Source organism: Mustela erminea, chromosome 2 (assembly GCF_009829155.1).
Source record: "Mustela erminea isolate mMusErm1 chromosome 2, mMusErm1.Pri, whole genome shotgun sequence".
In the NCBI taxonomy this organism is placed as follows: domain Eukaryota; kingdom Metazoa; phylum Chordata; class Mammalia; order Carnivora; family Mustelidae; genus Mustela; species Mustela erminea.
Window position 1 is genome coordinate 148196304 of NC_045615.1, and position 22026 is coordinate 148218329.

The 22026-nt window shown below is 33.4% G+C and overlaps 1 long non-coding RNA gene across 1 annotated transcript in view; it reads left to right on the plus strand.

The window, feature by feature from the left end:
* Positions 1–21799, plus strand: part of LOC116584050 — a 53038-nt gene extending 31239 nt beyond the window's left edge. Inside the window, exons 2-3 of the long non-coding RNA XR_004283038.1 lie at positions 4176–4275; positions 21465–21799. This is a non-coding gene — a long non-coding RNA (uncharacterized LOC116584050). The remainder of the gene's footprint in view (positions 1–4175; positions 4276–21464) is intronic.
* The last annotated feature ends 227 nt before the right edge of the window (positions 21800–22026 follow it).

The window sequence follows — 22026 nt, forward strand, 5'->3', positions numbered from 1 at the left end:
AAGAAAAATATGTCAACCTAATCAGAATTTCATGAAAAAATTAAAATAAAATAGTCATATAATGGATTTTAATGAACTCTAGGATTTGTTGTCTTGCCAGCGGCAAGTATTATTACTCATTAAGTATATCTCTTAACACAATGAGCTATGGCAAGAGATGGCTAAGATCAAATTAAGTCCTGTTTTCTATGTCTTATAATTAACCTAATGTGTTGAACTGTCATCAGTAACTAAGTTATTCAAACTTACAAATATTATCCTGTAAAAGAACGACATTAATGAATTCCTCTTAGTCTGCTTCTATTTGGAAATACATAATGATAAGAGACGTTCTTCTGGGCAATAATAGAAACAAAAAAAGGAAAAGGCAATTAATCAAAATGTGAATTTATTGAAAGACAGGACTGGAAGCAGTGTGACACTATTGGTTCCCTAATTACTAATTATTTCCAGTATCTGCCTAATGAGCAAAAAGAGTTCCAACTTCCAAGCAATATGAGTAATCATTAGATTATACAATGTGTGATGCCATTTCTACATTTGTGAAAATTTCATAAAAAAGGCAACACTTTTTTACAAAAAGCAACAATTTTATGATCTTTGAAGCGCTCAATAATATATAAGGCTTTAATGTCTCTTTCAAATGTCTTTAAATCCTATTTTAAGTATGTTAATGCTACATTTTTTTTTTAATTTTTTTTTTATTTCCAGCATAACAGTATTCATTATTTTTGCACCACACCCCGTGCTCCATGCAATCCATGCCCTCTATAATACCCACCACCTGGTACCCCAACCTCCCACCCCCCGTCCCTTCAAAACCCTCAGATTGTTTTCAGAGTCCATAGTCTCTCATGGTTCACCTCCCCTTCCAATTTCCCCCAACTCCCTTCTCCACTCTAAGTCCCCATGTCCTCCATGCTATTTGTTATGCTCCACAAATAAGTGAAACCATATGATAATTGACTCTCTCTGCTTGACTTATTTCACTCAGCATAATCTCTTCCAGTCCCGTCCATGTTGCTACAAAAGTTGGGTATTCATCCTTTCTGATGGAGGCATAATACTCTATCCCCAGGGGTACAGGTCTGTGAATCACCAGGTTTACACACTTCACAGCACTCACCAAAGCACATACCCTCCCCAATGTCCATAATCCCACCCCCTTCTCCCAAACCCCCTCCCAATGCTACATTTTTTAATTTAATTTTTCTTAATGCTGCATCTTTATGCTAGTTCTATAGTTGATGATGTAACTGAAAGTGAGATTGCACTGTGGAAGTGTTAAACACTTTTAGTAGCTCTTTTTCTTTGTGTTTTGTTTCAAATTAAAGTTTTAGTAAGTTTATTAGTCTGTACTCATTGTTCTGCCTATGTCAGTCTTTTCACCTAATATTTGATCTAAATTTTATTGGTTTCATAACTCAGTATGTACTGTGAGAGTGAGTATATTATTTCCATTCTGAGTTTAAAATAAAAAATGACAAATGGGCTATATTTACTAGCATTGCTACCACCAAGAATTTGTAAATCTAAACAGCCTAATATTGATTCCTGCAAGCACTTCATTCCTCAGTAACCTTTCCATGCCTGTATGTACAAGAGGTAGAAGATGAATGGTATTATTTGTTTGGTGCCCTTAGGAGGGAATTAAATATTTATTAAAAGCGTGTTTTTTATTTTGATAACAAAGCCAATAAATAAGTGCTTTGATTAAGGAATATTAACGTTTCTTATTGTAAGATATATGGATTACATATAGCTTGAAGGCAATTCTAAGTGCAGCTTTATGGAAGAGGAAGTGGCATTTTTTCTAGATTTGAAGATTTTAAGAAAAATGTTTCTGGAACAGGAGTGAAAATGTTTGATTCTTGATTCAGCACTGACATCTTTTGGCTAAGTGACCTTGGATAAGTCACTCAATGGCCTTAAACTCAGTTTCCTTATTTTATTATTGGGATGAAAATAATACTTAAAATAATAATACTTAACAAATTGTGGCATTGTAAAATGTCAGGAAAAACATCCCTACACTACATGCAACATGTCATTATTATGTTTCAGATGCAAAAGAAACAATTTTGGTTAAATAGTTTGCTTGTGAACTGTTCTTTGACTTTAGTAGTGTGTATTTTCCCCTCTCCTTTGATTTTATGTTTTACTTAAGGACATATAACTTAATATCTTTTGTAAACATTTTGAATTGTTTTTAAGTGTTTAGGTGGAACACTGTCTCTTAGTATTGTAAGAGTTTTGGGAAAAGAGGGACTTCTATTTTATCTTTATCATCATCATCATCTACTCCTCAATTTTGGAATTCTAGGGGTGCCTGGGTAGCTCCTTGTGTTAAGCATCTCCCTTAGGCTCAGGTCATGATCTCAGGGTTCTGGGATCAAACCTCACATCAGGCTCTCTGCTCAGTGGGGAGTGTGCTTTCCCTCTCCCTCTGTCCTTCTCCATGCCCAGGTGTCATCTCTCTTTCTCTCAAATAAATAAAATCTTTTTAAAAAATCTGGACTTCTAAAAGAAGGCCAATTCCAATCTTATTTCTACCATTTACTGAAAATTCTACTTCGACCACATTATTTGTCAATTCTTTGCTCCACTGTTTGTTTTATAAAACAAGGGTGATGCCAATTTTTTTAGGGTGGGTGTAAGAGTGAGACGGGAAAATTTACCTTGTATAATTCCCTCCAGATTATCCTGAATTAATATAAGGGTACTTTCTTTACACAAACATCAGAAGTTTAAATCCATATCTTAAATGAGAAGTTAAGAAAAAGTATATTTTCTTTAATAAATCAGCTAGACTAAAAACTTTCTAATTTATTGGCCTTGCTTGTTGTAGGGAATACGGAGATGAACTGAGAAAGGATGAGATAAAAGTAGGTTAACAATGTCATTTCGTTCTTAGAATGAGGTATAGATTATAAGTGGAGATTTTTTTTTTTCTGCAAAAATTCTTTTTGATATTTAAGAGTTTTTTTTTGTTAGTCTGTTTTAAAATCTGGAGCCCGGGCTCCTGGGTGGCTCAGTAGGTTAAAGCCTCTGCCTTCGGCTCGGGCCATGATCCCAGGGTCCTGGGATCAAGCCTCACATCGGGCTCTCTGCTCAGCAGGGAGCCTGCTTCCTCCTCTCTCTGCCTCCTTCTCTGCCTACTTGTGATCTCTGTCTGTCAGGTGAATAAATGAAATCTTAAAAAAAAAAAAAAAATCTGGAGCCCCAAGTCTCTTGTCAATAATATATTAGGAGGATTCAATTTCAGAGGCGATTCATGAAACAAGTATCTTCATACATGCTGCTTTCACTGTGGGTTCCTTAGATAAGCTATTTTCCATCATACAAGGCTTTATTAAAGTGATATAATTTGGGTCTCAAAGATGCACACTGTTTAGTGAAAATATCCTAAGTAGAACTAATTCTGTAATGGATGTATAAAACTGGAGACAGCTCAATTCTATCTGGGATGCATAGTATCCAGTGGAATTTTTAATAGAATATATGCATTTACATCTGCAAATCATTTAGCTAAATCTCAAATGTCAAACACAATTTTATTTCCCATAATTTATTAATACTAATTTTGCTTTAGTAAACAAATTATACATATTTTACTAGCAGAGTTATTCAAGTCAGGGAATAATTCTTAAAGAATATAAAGTATAAAATCCATATTATATAAAGCATAACTGGGTTTTGTCTTAGCTTGAGCTGCCATAGCAAAATCCCAGAGACAAGCTTAAGTAAGAGAAATTTACTTTCTCTCTGTTCTGGTGGGTGGGAAATCTAAGATCAAGTTGCTGCCCAATTTAATTCCTGGTGAGAATTCTCTTCCTGACTTGTAGAGAGGACCTCTTTTTCACTGTGCCCTTACATGGTAGAGGGTAAGTGTGGGTGTCTTTTCCTCTTCCTACAGGACATCAGCTCTATCCAATTAGACCAGCACCTTTATGTTCTCATTTAACCCTTATCACTTTCTCCCCAAATACAGTCCAATAACACCAGGGCTACATCCTCAACATATGAAATTGACGCAGATGGAGCACAAACATTCAGTCCGGAATAGATTTCAAAAGTCCTCTGTGACCCTACACACTGGTAAAATGTATCAGCAGGTACCTATGTATTTTAATTTGAACACTTTGGTTTTTATTTTTATCTCCTCATTTATTTAGTGCTAAATACTCAGGCTCTATCCTAGAGAAGAGGACAAGAATGGGGAAATAAGCTGCATCTCAAGGAACTCCAGATCAGCATTGTTCTGCAGATAGAAAGGTGGGTGGTTCTTTGAGAATGCAGATGGATGTGTACATCGTACATTGAGCAGAGTGGGTTTCAAACAGCTGAAGAAGAGTCGAAAAAGAGTGGCATGGAGAGGAAACAGCATTTTCAGAGATACAGACAGTGATGGTACAATTAAAATATTATGGCTGCAAAAGAATGATAGAAAATGTTGATAAAAAATAGGGCAGGGCCATTTGATTAGAGTTATCTGCTAAGTTTTTAGAAGCAAAGTGGAAACCGCTTATTTTGAAATTTAGAAATAAGTGCACCCAAACAAAAATGTTGTTATTTTACGTGACTTTTCATTTCATTTCATTTTTTTAGCATCTTAATTTAATTTTATTTTTTTCAGTGTTCCAAGATTCTAAAAACTACCATTATAAAAATTAAAAAATGATGCAGTATAATGTGTCTGATTAATCAACAAATAGTAAAATTGTTAATTAAATAACCATCACAATTTTCTGGTGTGAAGGAGGTAGTAAGATGGAGACCGATGTGGGTAAAAAGACAATTTTATTAATTCTGAGAAAATCTAAAACTTATTGAGCTGTGTTTCTATGTGTAAGACACTATGTTCAATGAATTATACATATTATCTAATTCCAGGCTTCCCATAACTCTATAAGAGAGATATTGTTATCTCCATTTTTACAGATGAGGAATTTAAGCTTCAGTAAGATTCAAGAATTTAACCAGATTCCCTCAGCTAATAAGTGGGATTCCAGTCACATCTATCTGACTTTTAAGTCCACTCACTTTCCATTACTTTATCCTGCTCCTCCTGAGAAAGGGACTTAGGTTATATTAACCTGCATCATCTAATTGATTGAGGATTTTAGCTCAGTCACCCTCCATGGAGACACGTGGCACCAGTCTGGAACTCTAGAAGAGTGTCAGTGGAAAGAAAATTGGTAAAATGAATAGGGTATCAACTGCAGTGTTTCCTTTAGTCTTCTAAAGAAACAAGTAACAGTGAATCACTAATAATCGTTCAGGTCCTTTCTTGCTTTTATACTGTGATTTCTATTTAAGTGAATGCAAAAGAATTAATTTTTTCCCGAACATTATAACTTTTGATCATGTTCAATATAAGATATTTACTCTAAATCAATATACTATTATCATCGTGAATGCTATCTTTAAAAAACGTTCACTAAAATTCCATTTCCTTAAATATTAAAATTCACATTATATATTCTTTATGAAAATTATATAAAAATTTAAATTTATTGACAACTTACCAACATTGCTAAACATTCTTGTATGTTTTAGAATATCTGCAAAGTTCTGGTCTCAGTGTTTGGGGACTATTGTAGACACATTCTAAGGAGACTCCCAATGACTCCCAATGAGTACCAGTGAAACACCTGATTTGCATTTTAACAAATCAAAATTGACACCCACGAAATCATCATTCTATTAGGAATCTTGACCCAGGATTTAATCTAATCTGTTTTATTGTTTCTTTGCCTTCCTGAGCATAATTTCCATGAGAGAAGAGATGTGTCTGTTTTGCTCACTTCTATACTTCCTGCTTCTATAGCAATGCCCAGAATGTTGTTGGTGCTCAATTAATCTTTGTTGACTGAATTATTGATTTATATATTATTTGCTTGTTTTGTTTTCCATCTAAACTTAGTAGACGTCTTAATGGGAGACTCTATGATAGCAAGATAATTATTTGTCTTTTTCTCTTCTATGTTAAATATATCTAGAATATATCTAGAATACTATTAAACTATTATATATATTAAAACTATTAAACTATTATATATAAGAAATGACAATTAAAAATTATTCAATGAATACATGTGTTCAATAAATAATAATATTTATACATCATTTTACATATTACTATATTGTAACATTAAAATTTGCCAATATATTATGTAAAGGGCTATTCCACATAATCTGACCATACCAGGTTTATTTCTATCTGATTATTTCTCACAGTAACACAATAAGGTAAGAATTACTATTTTGAGAAAACTGTAGACTATTAGAGCTTTAAGAAATAGAAGAGCAGACTTTAATTGATCTTAGAAAATGAAGACTTTTAAATGGAGAAAGATATAGTTACTTCTTTTTTCTTTGTAGTCTTGTGTAAAATCTGGACTTAATTTTCATCATCATAATCCTGAAATGATTCTTACATCTTTTCATGAAACCATATTATATATAGGGTGTGACCTTAACTATATGTACCCAAATTTACTTCTGCTCCTCAGTTAATGATGTACCATAGTCACCTACTTTCTTTTTTAAGGCTCTGGAATCATCTTCAGTTTGTCTTTCTCCCTTTTACCCCTCCTATCTGTCCTATTAGTGAATGCTGACAGCTCTACCTCCAGGTTCACCATCTCCTTTGTTACCACTTAGGACAAACCACCACGAATTTTCACATGGACACTTGTGATATCTCCCTGGCTAGTTGCCCTCTTCCATAATTCTCATTTATCAACTGCTAAATCAACTGGTAAGCTTATATGTTTTAAACATGTAATTAAGACCCTATTTATTTTTAAACATCAACCAATAGATTCCCATTCTTAAGATGAAATCATAGTCTTTCTGAAGTCTTCTGCTATGACACTGTACATGAGCTGTTCATGCTTTAAATCTACAGTTGCTCCACTTTTATTCTCATAAAACTTGCTGTATATTCATTGGCTTTCATTCCATTGCTGTAACACCACTAGCTCTTCTTCAGCTCTTTGTATTGGTTCTTTTTCTGACTCCAACCCTTTGAGTGACGACTTCCTTCCTTTCATTCTGGTCTCAAATCTGACATTACTCTTCATTTATTGTGCTATTTAATGTTGCCAACTGTTGATCACACCCATCAATCACATGGTATCACTTAATTATACTTATTCTTTTCATGATATTAGCACTGCCTAAAATCTTATTTATTTATTTACTTGTTTATTGCAAAATTGTCCTGCTAGATTGTCAGTTCCGTGAAAAAGACTTCTTTTTGTCCTGTTCAGCTTGCTATTCTGAACATCTATGAACAGTATCTGGCACATATAACAATGAATATTTGTCAGATAAATGAACATATAAACTTAACCTAGTAAATCCAAAATACCTTCTTTAAAATGCAATATCATGTCACTACCTGTTTAAAATCCTACAGTGGCTCTCTATTACTGGTGGAACCACTCTTTGGTTTGAGACACGCTATCTCTCTCAATTTGTCCTGTGCCTTCCATCCATCATAACTCTTGCCTTATTAAACTGTATGTAATTTTCTCAATATAAGTCCAACTACATATCTCTGAATACTTTTCCTTTGAAGACGGCCTGATTAAATTGCCAACTGAAAATTTACCAGGCCCTCCGTTTGTAGGAGTACAAAACCTAAGGAATTTATAAAAGGTTCAGGTGTGGCTGACATTTCTAAGTTGTTCTTATGTAAATTTTTTCATTGCCACTCCCAACTTTTTTTTGGGAGGAGTTGTTCTCAAATGTTTCTTCTATTACCACAATTAACTATTTTAGAAGTTGCTTCTTTTTATCAGGAATATTTGCTTATTGCAAGTAAATTTGAATAAAACCTGGAACAGACATTGTTCAAACTAAACTAACCCTTGTTTTCAAAGGGAAACACCATCTAGAAGCCAAAACTAATCAAAAGTAAAATCTAGCTCTTATTTTGTTCTTTAAAAAGAAATGCATATTCGCAAGTTAAATGTAGGGTCCAAGCACAGGCCTCCCCAACATGGGCCACTTTGATATAAAGGATTGTTTTGAGTTAAAAAGCAATTAAAACCCAGTAGAATCAGAAAAAGCTCTTTACTTTTTCCTCCTTAACTACCTAAAAAGAATTTAGATAGAGAAACAAATCCAGGAAGAAAGCTATCACCATAAATATCTACATTATAATATAAACTAGAAGAACCGAGAAAAACCCATCAGACGGAAGTCCTGTATGTCCCATTGCTTCTGAGTGGACCAGTAACCATTTGTTTATCAAATATTTACTTTTCATCTTCCTGTGATTTGCATTCCTTCCCTTTGAAGTTCCAGATTCTATCCCCGTCTTAGTTCAGAATGACATATATACCTCATTTTGCATCACCATCTTTAGAATTTCCATGTTTGTGTGGATTCCTCATATGTACAAAATTAAATTTTGATTTTCTCCTGTTAATTTGTCTCAAGTAAATTTGATTTAGTCCAGTTAGAAGGACCTTGAAAGGGAATCAGGAATTTTTGCTCCCTGACACAAGTAAATGTGTCTGATTAATATTTATTTTACTGTACTTCACAATGGTTGCAGCTGCTCTCTCTATAAAATGCTATGTATATAAAATGCTATGTATATAAAATATTACGTGCTGTACCTTGTTGTATTCTAATATCTTACATATATTAATCACTTAATTCTTGCAATTCCACGACATAATTATTTTTATAATTTTTTAAGTTAAGCAAGCATTTATCTAGTACTTTTTAAATGTCTTTTGGGTTGAAAACAAAATAGAAGCAAGAGTTCATGACTTCAAAGATTCTAAAACTTTAGCTGGAAATTTTATATAGCACACATATATCTATGTCCATCCTCTTACCACTCTAATTTATAGCCAAATATTGGATTTGATGTTATAGACTCAAAGGAATATGTTTGCTTTGCATAGTATGCACAGGTGGATATTTCTGTAATTGGGACAGTGCCAGACATCTAGTCTCTTAAGGCAGCAGGTGATAAACCTAATTCAGTCACAGAAGAAACCTGAGGCCGGCAAACTGACTCCTGTTCAGTTTCTGTCATGGACTTCTCAATTTAACTTAATTTCTTAAGACAATGGATACAAATTTCCAACATTTTTTAATGCTTAGGAATAGCTTAGATACAAAATTGGCTTCACTGATGTTAAAACCTAAGCACTCAGGACAATACCATATGGTAGGTAGGACATTCTCAGGTTTTTAAGAACATGGTTAGAAATGTGATATGTGGAAGAAGCAAGGTAGAGAGAGTAACAGAACTGGTTTGGACATTATAGATAAAGGCATTTGAAGTATCAATGACATATTAAATCGCTTTAAAGAAATCTTTGTTGGTGGGGCACCTGGGTGACTCAGTCTGTTAGACTGCTGCCTTTGGCTCAGGTCATGATCCCAGGGTCCTGTAATCGAACCCCACATAGGGCTCCTTGTTCCTTGCTCCTTGTTCAGCAGGGAGACTGTTTTTCCCTCTCGCTCTGCCTGCCTGCCCTTCCTCTGCTTGTGCTCTCTCTCGGTGCCAAATAAACGAATAAAATCTTTAAAAAATACTAGAGAAGAGAAAAATTTTGATCTCAAAAAAAGATAAATATTTGTGGGAAATAGTGAAAGTCTATATGGGCATTGTATCTACATCTTTCATTTTAATGTACATATAAAAATGCATTGTTTTGAAATAGACCAGTGTAAGAAATTGCATATTTAAAGATATAGTTTTATATTAAATGTTAATACATTCACAATAAATTCTTAATTATCTTTTAAATGGACTTAAATTTCATGTTAACCAAAGTTATAAATTTTTATTAAAATTCTTCAGCAAAATCAAGTGTAGATATACTCACATTGGAGTGGGTACCTTATGTTTTTCTCAAATATATGGATATTAAATCCTTCCAAAATCTGATTATATGTACAAAAAAAATCATAGAATTCTTCTAATTTTATCTTGACAACCATCAATATTGATAAGAAGAATAACTACATTAGACTTTAATAATATCTGCATCTGCAGTTATATTACTCACAAACACAATATCAAAAGACAAATATACTCTTGTCTTAAAATTAATTTGCAAATGCTAAACTAATACAAATAATTTAACAGTCTTACTTCCTTTCCTGCGAAATCATAATTATTTGTTAAGTTAAATTGTTAATGCATGAATTAAAATAATTTAGTTTTAGAATGTTCTGTTTAAGAGTTTACACATTCAAGACAGAGTGAATATAAGGGATATTGTTATGAAGAAATATGAGTGTTCTTATATTGACTTACAAGTTAAATGAAAGTCCAGATTCTATAAAAGTCTATGTGGAATGAAGACAGACCAAAGTTTTAATAATGATCTTAAATGCATAGTAGTTCAGGGAATAATGATTAATATAAAAATATGATGAATACATTGTGTAGTTTATATTGTTGATATCAGAAAGTGATCTGGAGAGGTCCTATAATATCTAAAGCAATAACAATCATAGCAAATAAGAGCGATAATGTAATATAATTAATTATTGTGTTCATTTAAACAGATTCCAAACATTGTGTTCAGTTGAATAAAAGTAACCTCATATAATGGTTACTTAGCTATTTTCAATTTCTTAGGACACATGAATTGCCGTCTTTACTGTTTTAAGTGTGGAGCTTAACGTTCTAATTACAGATGAAATGAAATAAAGTTGAAGAAAACTCTGAATTATAAATCAGTAATATACGTATTATGATAGGATTATATAGTTCACACTGTTTAAGAATATGTTTTATATTTGAAAAATACTTAAACAATGCTTATATTTTATTGCTTAATCTAAACATCTTACCATACCATTATTATGTCTACAGTAGAATTTTATTTATAAGAAGTCATATTCAATATTTTAATATATACAATAGGTCTTAAAATAGTGAAAATTAGTATTATTTATTCTTACATAAATATAAATATTAGAAACGTGAATATGTTATTAGAAATCATATTTTATTTATAATGCAAGCTTCTGTGATACGATAAGAAATATACATTTGGTCTTTGTCTTTTGTTCCTGATTCAGAGCTTCTAAAACATGATGCAGATAAGGATGGCAGGAACATCTTTTGTTATTCATAATCCCTTTTTAAGGCGATACTTGTGTCCATGCTAATAAGGTGATTCTTAGACTTTTTGAGGGCTCCTAGATAGTCCAGGATAGGTGCTGGTGTGTGGAAAGACCAAGTCATGATTAGAGGGTTGGAAGCTTTGGTCTCATCCCTGCCCTGTAGTGAGTGCAGAGGCACTGGAGATTGAGATTATACCAATGGCTAATGATCTAGTCAACCATGCCTATTTAATGAATCTCCATAAAAACCTCTAAATAATGAAGAAGTTTTGGTTTGGTGAATTCATTGAGATGCTGGGATGGTGATGTACTTAGAGTGAACATAAAAGCTTCATGCCCGTTCCCCCATGCCTTGTCCTATGCATCTCTTTCATTTGGCTCTGCCTGTGGATAAAAGCAGTTCATAGTCCTACACTAAATTTATGTAAATTTGGCACCTTCATCAAGAATGAGTTATAAAGAACTGTTCTTGCTCTTCTTCAAAAGAAAAAAAAAAGGTCTTGGAGTGGGGGGGAGTGAGAAGGATGGGGTGGCTGGGTGATGGACACTGGGGAGGGTATGTGTTGTGATGAGCTCTGTGTATTGCATAAGCCTGTTGAGTCATAGACCTGTACCCACGAAAAAAATAATACATTATATGTTAATGGAAAAAGAAAAAAGAAAAGAAAAAGAAGGACAGCCCACATACTGAGAGAAAATATTTGCAAAACACATATCTGATAAAGAACTTGTATCTAGAAAAAAATATCATATTGTCAGAAGATGTACCAGAAGACTAAAATCTAGTCCAAAAAGTCTTCATCTGTATTACCAAGAGAAATGTTTAGCTTGTCCAGCCTTACAATCTAAAAAAGGTCAAGCTATATAGACACAGTAATTGCAAAATTATTAAAACCATTATATCTTCTCCTTGCCAATATAAATTGTTTCATACCTAGATCATCATATGACTGTTAGCTTCCAGGTCCAGGATAGCTGTTTTTCAATCTGTTGAGAAAGATAGTATTTTATAAATATTAAAGAAACTCACTGTGAATTATGTGAAATATGTATATATAATAGAAAAACAGTCATTTTAACATTTTTGAAGGAGAATTTTAATCTTCTTTAGCTTAATTCAGTTGCATTATAATTTGAGAAATAACATCTCATGTAATCAAATTTGTTTTTAAAATAAGCTTATGAATGCTATTGATATCATTTGACGATAGTGATAGAAGTTTTATGAAAATAAAATGAAGCATAAACAATAAAACAAAAAATAAATATTTATTCAAAACCCCAAAAAAGATTTTTGGAGTTTTTAACTGAAGCAGTATTTCAAATCAGTGGGACACAGATAAACTCTTTAATAAATGGTCTGGAAAATTGGCTAAATTTGAGAAAAAGAGTTTTAATTCCCTCTTATATGCCCTACACAAAATTGAATTTTAGAAGAACTGAAGAGAAAAATATAACAGTCTAAACTATAAAAATAGTCACAAAAAATAAATGCAAATAGCTTGAAAATTTTTGAGTGGAAAATGTTTTCTTCAGTAAGATACAAGTTAGAATTCATAAAGAAAGAAACTAATAGAGATAATTAGCAATTTTTAGCTTATATTCATAAAAGATTGTATAAGCAATGCTAATAGACAAATGAGAGGCTAGAAAAAATATTTGGAGTGGCTATATTAACAAAAAGTAAGAATGCATGATAAAAAATTGTTTATAGGGGCGCCTGGGTAGCTCAGTGGGTTTAACCCCTGCCTTTGGCTTAAGTCATGATCTCAGAGTCCTGGAATCGAGCCCCACATCGGGCTCTCTGCTCTACGGGGAGCCTGCTTTCCCCCCCTCTCTTTGCCTGCCTCTCTGCCTACTTGTGATCTGTCAAATAAATATATAAAATCTTTAAAAAAATGTTTATGATGCTATGCAAAAAAAAAAAAATTAACCTAGAATGAAAATATGTTGGTATAAATGTGCAATTCTTAAAAAGCCTATAAATTCCAATAAAATATAAAAGAATCCACAATTTCACATATGCTTATCAATGAAAACAGTAGAGACATAGCATCGCACCATTTAGATATGTGAAAAATTTTAAAAAAGTAAGGTAAAAAAGAATTAAAGAAAAAATTCATAGTGGTTTTTGTTTTTTTTTGTTGTTTTTTTCTTCCAAGAACAAGGGTTGGAATTCCCATAAACAGCTCTCCTAGTATATAATCAGAGAGAAGGCAAAATTAGATTAAAGGTATGAAAACTCATTCCTTTCACTTCAACAATTTTACTTTTAAAATCCATCTAATAGAAATACACATATGCACAGAGATATATGTAAAAGGATGTTTATTGCAACACTGTTTTACTGTTTTCCATGAAGGAAAAAAAAAAAAAACACCCTAACAATTCAATTAGAAAAATGGTTAAAGAATTTATGACATATCCATGCTATAGAGTATCTGCTGCTTTAAGTTTGATTAGACTTTCAAGTTGACACAGATGTTTAAGATCTGCTCTTAACTGAAAAAGCAAGTTGTCAAACAATAAGCATTGTATGATCCTATTAGTATAAAACAGGAAATGGTATATATGTGTAAAAATGTACTTCATGAATATAAAAAAACCCAAAACACTGGATAGATAACACCAAATTTACCCCTAGTTATGGAGTGTAAGTGGTAGTGTGGAGGCAGGATGCTAGCAAAGGAGGACATTCACATGCTAATGCAATTCTTTACCTGGAAATTGAAAAAATGCACAGTAGTTACACATCATTGATAAGAGAAAAGCGAAAAGCACTTGCCTACAAAAATGCATTTAATTGTTTTGTTAAAAACTTAGCAAAAAACTCTCCTATATTTATCTGTTTTGAATACAAATATATTGGTATCAAATTTCCCAAAAAGGATGGCTCAATTTATTTCTTAATGACTCTGGGAAGATCTAGGTGAGTGAATTAAATAACTTCAATATTGTGTTTGAATTATTACATCACTGATTAAAAAACCAAGTTGTAGAAAATGTGGTGCTAGTTTGGAATTCACTGGCTATGCAAATTTGTGACTTGTTTAATGTTTTCCTCCAACAAATATCCTCAGTCATCAACATGAGGGAAAATGCTTCCTTATCAAATGTTTTTATTTCCTTCCAGTCTGTCATAAGGCTTTCTCATGAAATGTTACCTAGCTGGAGCAACATGGTTGACATTTCTTTGCTAATAGGCCAATTTGCACCAGACATTTGTGTGAGTAGAATATCAGAAGGACCAGCAAAATAATATCTCATAACACTTGATATCAAAATTGCAAAAATGAACTGAAAGTAGAAAAACCTATATTCATGCTGAATATATATATATTTTTTCTGTTAGTATATAGCGCCACCCAGTGTTGTAGAATTCTCTATGGAGCCCTCTACAAAGTAGGCTACAGAGCCAAGATGGAAAGGGACACAAATGACACTACCTGAGCTCCTTAACTCTGCTCTTTATGGAACTTTATTGGTTGGGGAAAAAAAAAAATCCAGGAAAACTGTTACAGTTTTATTAATTCACTGTGTATTTCAAAGTACTTAAGATATTCCAAAGAGAAATTCCAGAGGCCATTGATTCAGGCATACTTTACACTTCTGCATATCTAAAATGATAACTTTATTTTAAAATTAAATTACAGATGAAAATGAGAATGCATTTACAGAAAGAAGCAGGGAAATTTTCAGTTTTCTGTAGTAGCTTTTACCATAGGGCTCTGATGATGTAGAGATATGCTGTGTAGAGATATGGCAATTAAGCAACACAACTAAAGCATAAATATTCTTATTAAGGAAAATCTAATCTTTTTTAAAGTAGTAGAAAAGCCATTTCTTCACTACTTAACTGTTGAAGTGACAAGAAAAATGTAAAATTCCATCTTAAGTACCCAGAACTTAGATAGATTTGATGAAAGTAACTAAATCTAAGATGAATTACACTTTATTTCCCATTTTATACATTTTCTTGAATGTTCTTCAAGGCTACACTCCCCCTTGTCTTATTGTCTTTAAAAGTTGTGTCTAAAGGCTTCTCCTTTAAGATGGCATTCAGTCACATCAAACTTGGAACTCCTATAACTTAGTTTTTCTCATTAAAATTGCTCTTATTGTTCTGTCTCTGGTGCTAACATTGTTCTATTTTCCTCTGCTTGAAATACTTCCGTCAGCACTTTGCAAACACAACCTGTTGTTGTCGTTTTCTGCCAGTGTTTTCCTTGTTATTATGATCATCATATTTTATTCCTCTTTCTTGTATTTCTTCTTGTATTTCTTTCTTGCATTTCTTCAGGTCTATTCTCCTGGTATCCTGACTCCTTTTTGCTTTGGTTCTTGGTGTGCTCTTTTCAGTTCTATGCCATCATTATGATTTAGAACTTTCTTTTTTTTTTTTTAAATTAATTTATTTATTTTCAGCATAACAGTATTCATTATTTTTGCACCGCACCCAGTGCTCCATGCAATTCGTGCCCTCTCTAATACCCACCACCTGGTACCCCAACCTCCCACCCCCTCCCCCGCCACTTCAAACCCCTCAGATTGTTTTTCAGAGTCCATAGTCTCTCATGATTCACCTCCCCTTCCAATTTCCCCCAACTCCCTTCTCTCTAACAATTTAGACCTTTCTTATCTCATACTGTCGTGACAATTTTCCAGGACCTAATCTGTCCGTTCCTCACATTTTTTTCTTTCACTGTAACCTGCATGGAACAAAATAAATGTATTGAAAAATTTTCTCTCCGCCTTTCCAAATAGATGGCATCTTCTTAAATATAGGAATTATGCCTTGCATTATGTACTCTCAGTATTTGACTTACGATATGCTGCCATGAAGTAGCTAAGTAGTAATGCAGCGCAAACTACTGATCTTGAGAGAAACTGAGTTACTTGGAAAGGTTCATGATGTTTCCTTGTTTCCTTGGAGAGCACTCCTTAGATGAAAACACATGTCAATTTTTCCCCCACCAAAGTTAGTCTAGTAAGTCTTTTCTTTATCCTGCATACTTACAAGAATGCAAGCTCAACGAAAGAAATTCACTTCGAGGAATCTAGCCAGAAAGAAAACGAGAGAAATATTCTATAGCAATTGCCAACATTAGGAAAGAAAAGAATGATGACTACCTGTGATTAACAATGAAAGATTCAATGCAAAACATATGTCAGAGAAACCAGGGATACACAACAGGATCAAATGTAGAGAAAATGAAGACAAATCAGAGTTCATAGCACACTCTTCATTCAACTAGTTTAGATCTACCCCCTGTTTCTGGATATGCAGGAAACAGAACTGATTATTAAAGTATATTTAATTCTTATGATTCATTTTATCTATTTATATGGTGAACTTAACATGTTTCAAGAACTATGTTTATTTCTATTTTATCTTTTTATAAAGATTTTTTAAAAAGATTTTATTTATTTATTTGACAGAGATCACAACTAGTCAGAGAGGCAGGCAGAGAGAGGGGTGCAGGGGAAATAGGCTCCTCGCTGAGCAGAGAGCCCCATGTGGGGCTCGGTCCCAGGACCCTGGAATCATGACCTGAGCTGAAGGCAGAGGCTTTAACCCATTGAGCCACCCAGGCGCCCCTTTATAAAGACTTTTTATTTATTTGATAGAAAGAGAGAGAGAGAGAGAGCAAGAAAGAGCACAAGTGGGGAAGAAAGGGAAAAACAGGCTCCCACTGAGAGCAGGGAGCCTGACTTGGGTTTGATTCCAATATCCTGGGATCATGACCCAAGTTGAAGGCAAGACGTTTAACCATCTGAGCCACCTAGGCCCCCCACCCACCAAGAACTATGTTTAAACTCCTCTTTTAGTGGATATTTTTATTGTCTTTATACATTCCTCGATTAAGATCCTTTATAGCATATAGATATCTGGAAAAATATTGCCTGATGTTTAGAGTGAAGGCTTTGTTGTCTTGATGAGAATAGGGAACATACACTAATGGGAAACAAGTAATAATGAGTTCTCGGGAGATTTCTGGTCAAGATAACTCTGTGAATACTTCAAGCTGCCCCTTTTCTTCCAACCATAACCAAACTAAAATTTAAAAATACATATTGTTTTTCCACAAATTTTTACTAATCCCATGGGTATACTGGTGTAAAGGACTCTAAGTAAGCAAAGGCATCATATATCAACTCCTATGGGGCAAATTATTGAATGGCAAAACTGCTCTATAGGACAAGATCCAGTCATTCCACACGAAAATGAGAGCTGGAATAAGACTCCTTATTTGTGTAAGAAAAGAGACTTAAAAAGTTATAGCCATATCTAGGAGCTATGTTTTGTTTTTTTGTTTTTGTTTTCATTTTTTTTTATAAAGCTGCTTGAAAGAAGGAAGAAAATGAACAAGTTATCCCTATACCTTGTCTACCCATTAACTCAATAACTAGATCTAGAATGGCCATGAGTCATTACAGTATGAGAGTTGGTATAATTCCTGATTCCAGAATGGGGTCTGGGAATCCAAATAGGGGCAAGTGTAAAACCCCTGGATGAAGATGGGAGAAGAGTTAAGTACGGGGTATGGAGGAGGGGCTGGTTTCCCATGTGAGATTTGTGCAGATATTCCAAGTATGTAAGGAAAGCTAATGCTAAAAAACAAAACAAAACAAAACGAGACCAAAAAAACAAAAAAACTGATCAGCAAAATCAACAGCAGTGAAAAATAGAAGCGATTAAATAAAGTGCACACATTAGGGCAATTTCAACATGACTTCATGTTGAAGATACTAAAAGAGAAAATGGAAAGACATAACACACCTAAAATCATAAATTATGAAACAAAGACAGACATATACAAGAACTGATGGATATTAAATTCAAATTATAGTTTGTGAGTATTAAAATACAGCAACTTATATAAAAATAAAACTCCCTACAGCACCATAATCTTCAGACTGAGCACAAAGATATATTGAGCAGGAAGGTATACCAAGTAATTCACCTGGAATGCAGCATAGACTGATAAAGAAATTAAAAGTTAGAAGAGAAATTGAAAGTTATAGAGAATATACTTATGACTCAACCATAACTAATATGAGAGCACAGTGAAGAAAAAGCTTATCTAAAGTGAAAATGCCTAAAAATATTTCTGAATTGAGAATTACCTTAGCTTTCAGATTGAAAGTACACACAGACTTCTAGACAGGATAAATGCAGTTAATCCTAGACCACATAGTAATGCTGTAGAACATAGTAAAGAGAAAAAAAAAAATCTTTAAAACTATCAGAGAGAGAAAAGAAAAATTGACTACATAGGAATGATAGTCTGAAAACAAAGTTCTCTTCAACAAAAAAATAGATGCCAATGCCTTACTATAGTCAAAGAACTGAGAGAAAACATATACAGACATAGATACAGGCACACATGATCATTTTTGGATATATCAACTGTTAGACTTCATATTTGATTTGGTTTCCCTTAAAAGAAAGCATAAACAAAGAAAAACAACATTTTAAGAAAAATTAATCCTTACATATATAGGATAGTCCTGACCTATATCCCTATGGCTTTTGGGGCACCATCCCATTAAACAGAGGTAGATTCCTTTGACTGGTGAATATGGAAAAAAAAAAAGAAAAAAAAAGAAAAAAAAAAAAGAACTGTTTATTTTTGCCCATTGACTCTGGATTCTCTCGCCTTCTATGTGCTATAAGTTTTAAAGATTTATTTATTTGAGAAAGAGAGAGAGAGGGAGTAATATATTATTGAGAAAATACAATTCTAAAAATCCAATTATCCAGCTGTTTAAATCTGATCCTATTTATAGTTTAGAAATTTCTAAGACCTTAAATGGCGCATTTAGAACCAGTATTATAACTTATTTTCTGTAATTAAAAAAATTAATGGAGTAATCTATTTAAATTATAGTCACATAGGGAAATCAGTCATTAGGTTCCAGTTATTTATTGCTTTATAACAAAACCACTCCAAACTTAGTGGCTTAAAATAACAATTTATTTTGCTCATAATTTAAGGCATAGGAATTTGAAAGATGAGTAGTTGGATGAATTGTATCAGAATGTGGTGTCTGTCAGGGCTAATAAAGCTGAAAGTTCTACTTTCGAGATAGCTTTTCACTTAACCTACCAGATTTCTTGGAGCTACTTGGCCTTGATCCCTCTCCTCTCAAGTCATTTCATTCTCCAGGGCCTCTCCAAGTCTCGGGTTTCTTACAGCTTTGTTAAAGCCAGTTAGCTCATTAAGCTTCCTGCCTGGGTGTCTTCTGTGGGTCAGTCAGTTCATTAAAAACAGTATCTATTTTCCATGTTATTAGAGACACTAGTTTCACTCAACTTTGCACAAGTACATAGTACAATCAATTTTGTCTAGTCTAAATATGGTTTTCTCACTGTCTTTCCAATCTTCCATTTCAGTGTTCTTTTCACTGTCTTGTAATGGCAGGATCCTATTTCTAGTTAGCAAGCTCCACAAGGGTCAATTAATAACAAACCACACTGGACTATAATTGTGTAAAAATCATTTCATTTTGCCCAAATTTTTATGGCAGAGATTCTGGGATAGTTTATTTAAGTGGCTTATTTTTTATCTATGTGGTATTGGTTGAGATGGTTGGGGATGGAAGTTTTACTTTCAAGATGGCTTTTTAAAATTATTTTTATTTTTTTAATTTTATTAACATATAATGTATTATTTGCTTCAGGGGCACAGGTCTGTGAATCATCAGTTTTACACAATTCACAGCACTCACCATAGCATGTACCCTCCCCAATGTTCATCACTCAAGATGGTTTTCTATACTCAAATGTCTGGGACCTTGATGATACTGATTTCTCCATTTCTCTGTCTCTGCACCACCTCTTCTTGCTCTATGTGATAGTTCACCTTCCCTGAGCCTGAACCTGAAATTTTTCCCAGCATTGTCATGCCAGGGTAACTGCATTTCATAAAACCAAATGGCTTCCTAGTGACAAGCTGTAGATTTCAGGCTAGTTACTGTTGACCTATGGAATTGGTACAACACCTCTGTTGTATTCTATTGGTCAGTGCAGTTACTAGTTCTACCAGGTTGAAAGGGGTTGGGAGATAGACCACCTTTTAATGAGAGAGCTATAACATTAAATTACAAATAAGCATGTCTGATAGGAATAATGTGATCTTTCTTGGAAAATACAGTCTGTCACAATTATCATCCTTTAATATAAACTCAAACATGAAAATAATGAAACATTCAGGGAGGCAATTTTCTTAGTCTACTAGGGCTACGTTTTTTTTTTTTTTTTTTAAGATTTTATTTATTTATTTGACAGACAGAGATCACAAGTAGTCAGAGAGGCAGGCAGAGAGAGAGGGGGAAGCAGGCTCCCTGCTGAACAGAGAGCTCAATCCCAGGATCCTGAGATCATGACCTGAGTTGAAGGCAGAGGCTTAACCCACTGAGCCACCCAGGTGTATTAGGGCTACTTAACAAAATACTACACATGGGGTGGCTTATAAAACAGAAATTTGCTTCTCACAGTTTTGGAGCCTGGAAGTCCGAGGTTGGACTTGATTAAATTCTGGTGAGGCAGAAGCAGGCTCCATACTAAGCAGGGATTCAGATGTGGGACTTGATCCCAGCACCCCGAGGTCATGACCTGAATGGGTGGCAGATGTTTAACAAACTGAGCCACCCAGGCACCCCACAAAGCACTATTATTTTTCTTTGCATTGTATGATTCAGTTAAATTTAAAAAGAATTATAGATGAAGCAATATGGAGAGTTTAAAAGCAAAATTGATAATCCATTTCACATCATTATTAAGATAATTCTGTGGATGAGATTTTACATTATTATTGGAATAACAATTCATTAAGTTTACCCAATTTAAAAGGATAGCAACAGCTTTAATAGTTAGAAGATGCTCTTTATGGAATAAATGTTTATCAACATTAAGATGTGGCATTAATGGCAGATACAAGATTTCTTTTCTTGGAGTTAAGTTTTCTACATTTGACCTTTTTCTTTCAATTTTATAATAAATGAATATTATTTCAGCACTGTGGTTTGGTTTTACTTTATCATTGATCATAGCCATAATAGATCATAATATTATGAAGTCACAGCATCCAATCAATGCTACAGGCTACTTTCTTATGTGCCCTTTAAAACTTTTTCTTAATTTTCAGTGTTTTATCAATGCAGTTATTTAATTATCATTCCACTTACGATTTATTCATTTTATTTATTATATGCCATTATTGGAAAAAATACACCTTATGAAATATTAGAATAAGCAAACAAGCACCAAAAATCCTCTAAAATCTCAATTGAAATAGTTCTAATAAAATGGATAAAAACAAGATATATTCGATTTAATTTTCTAGGCACTGCTGTGTTCCAGGTAACTCACCAAGGGAATGTGGTGATTTAATTGTCTGGATGGCACAGCAAGGGATCCTCTGAAGTTAGAATGAAGTTGGCTCTGTAGTATCCTGCTTCTGTTTCAGAAAAATACACACTTTCTTTGGATACTCAGCATGATATTCAGTAAGCATAGATGTGAGAGTCTAACAAAGAAGAAATGCTGTTATTTTTTATTCACTACTCTCCTGGGGTCCCTTGACACTTGGAGTTAACATACTTCCTTAGAAATATTTAACTGTTAATGGTTCTTTCTAGGTAAAACCAAATCAGACAATGTACATGTCGAGAAAAACATCATTAAGAGCTTGAATTTTTACCAATTTCAATCCTTTTTTGTTGCTGTTGTTGTTTAATAACTAAGCAAAGAATTTATGAGTAATTCAAATGTTTGTTGAAAAGATTTTAGAATTTATCTCCCCAAATCTGTACGCTCAATTCTTACATTTCCATATGCATATTATTCACATTATCAAAATTTCCTTAGTAAATCAAATGTTCTCAATTGCAACTTAATGGTTTGCT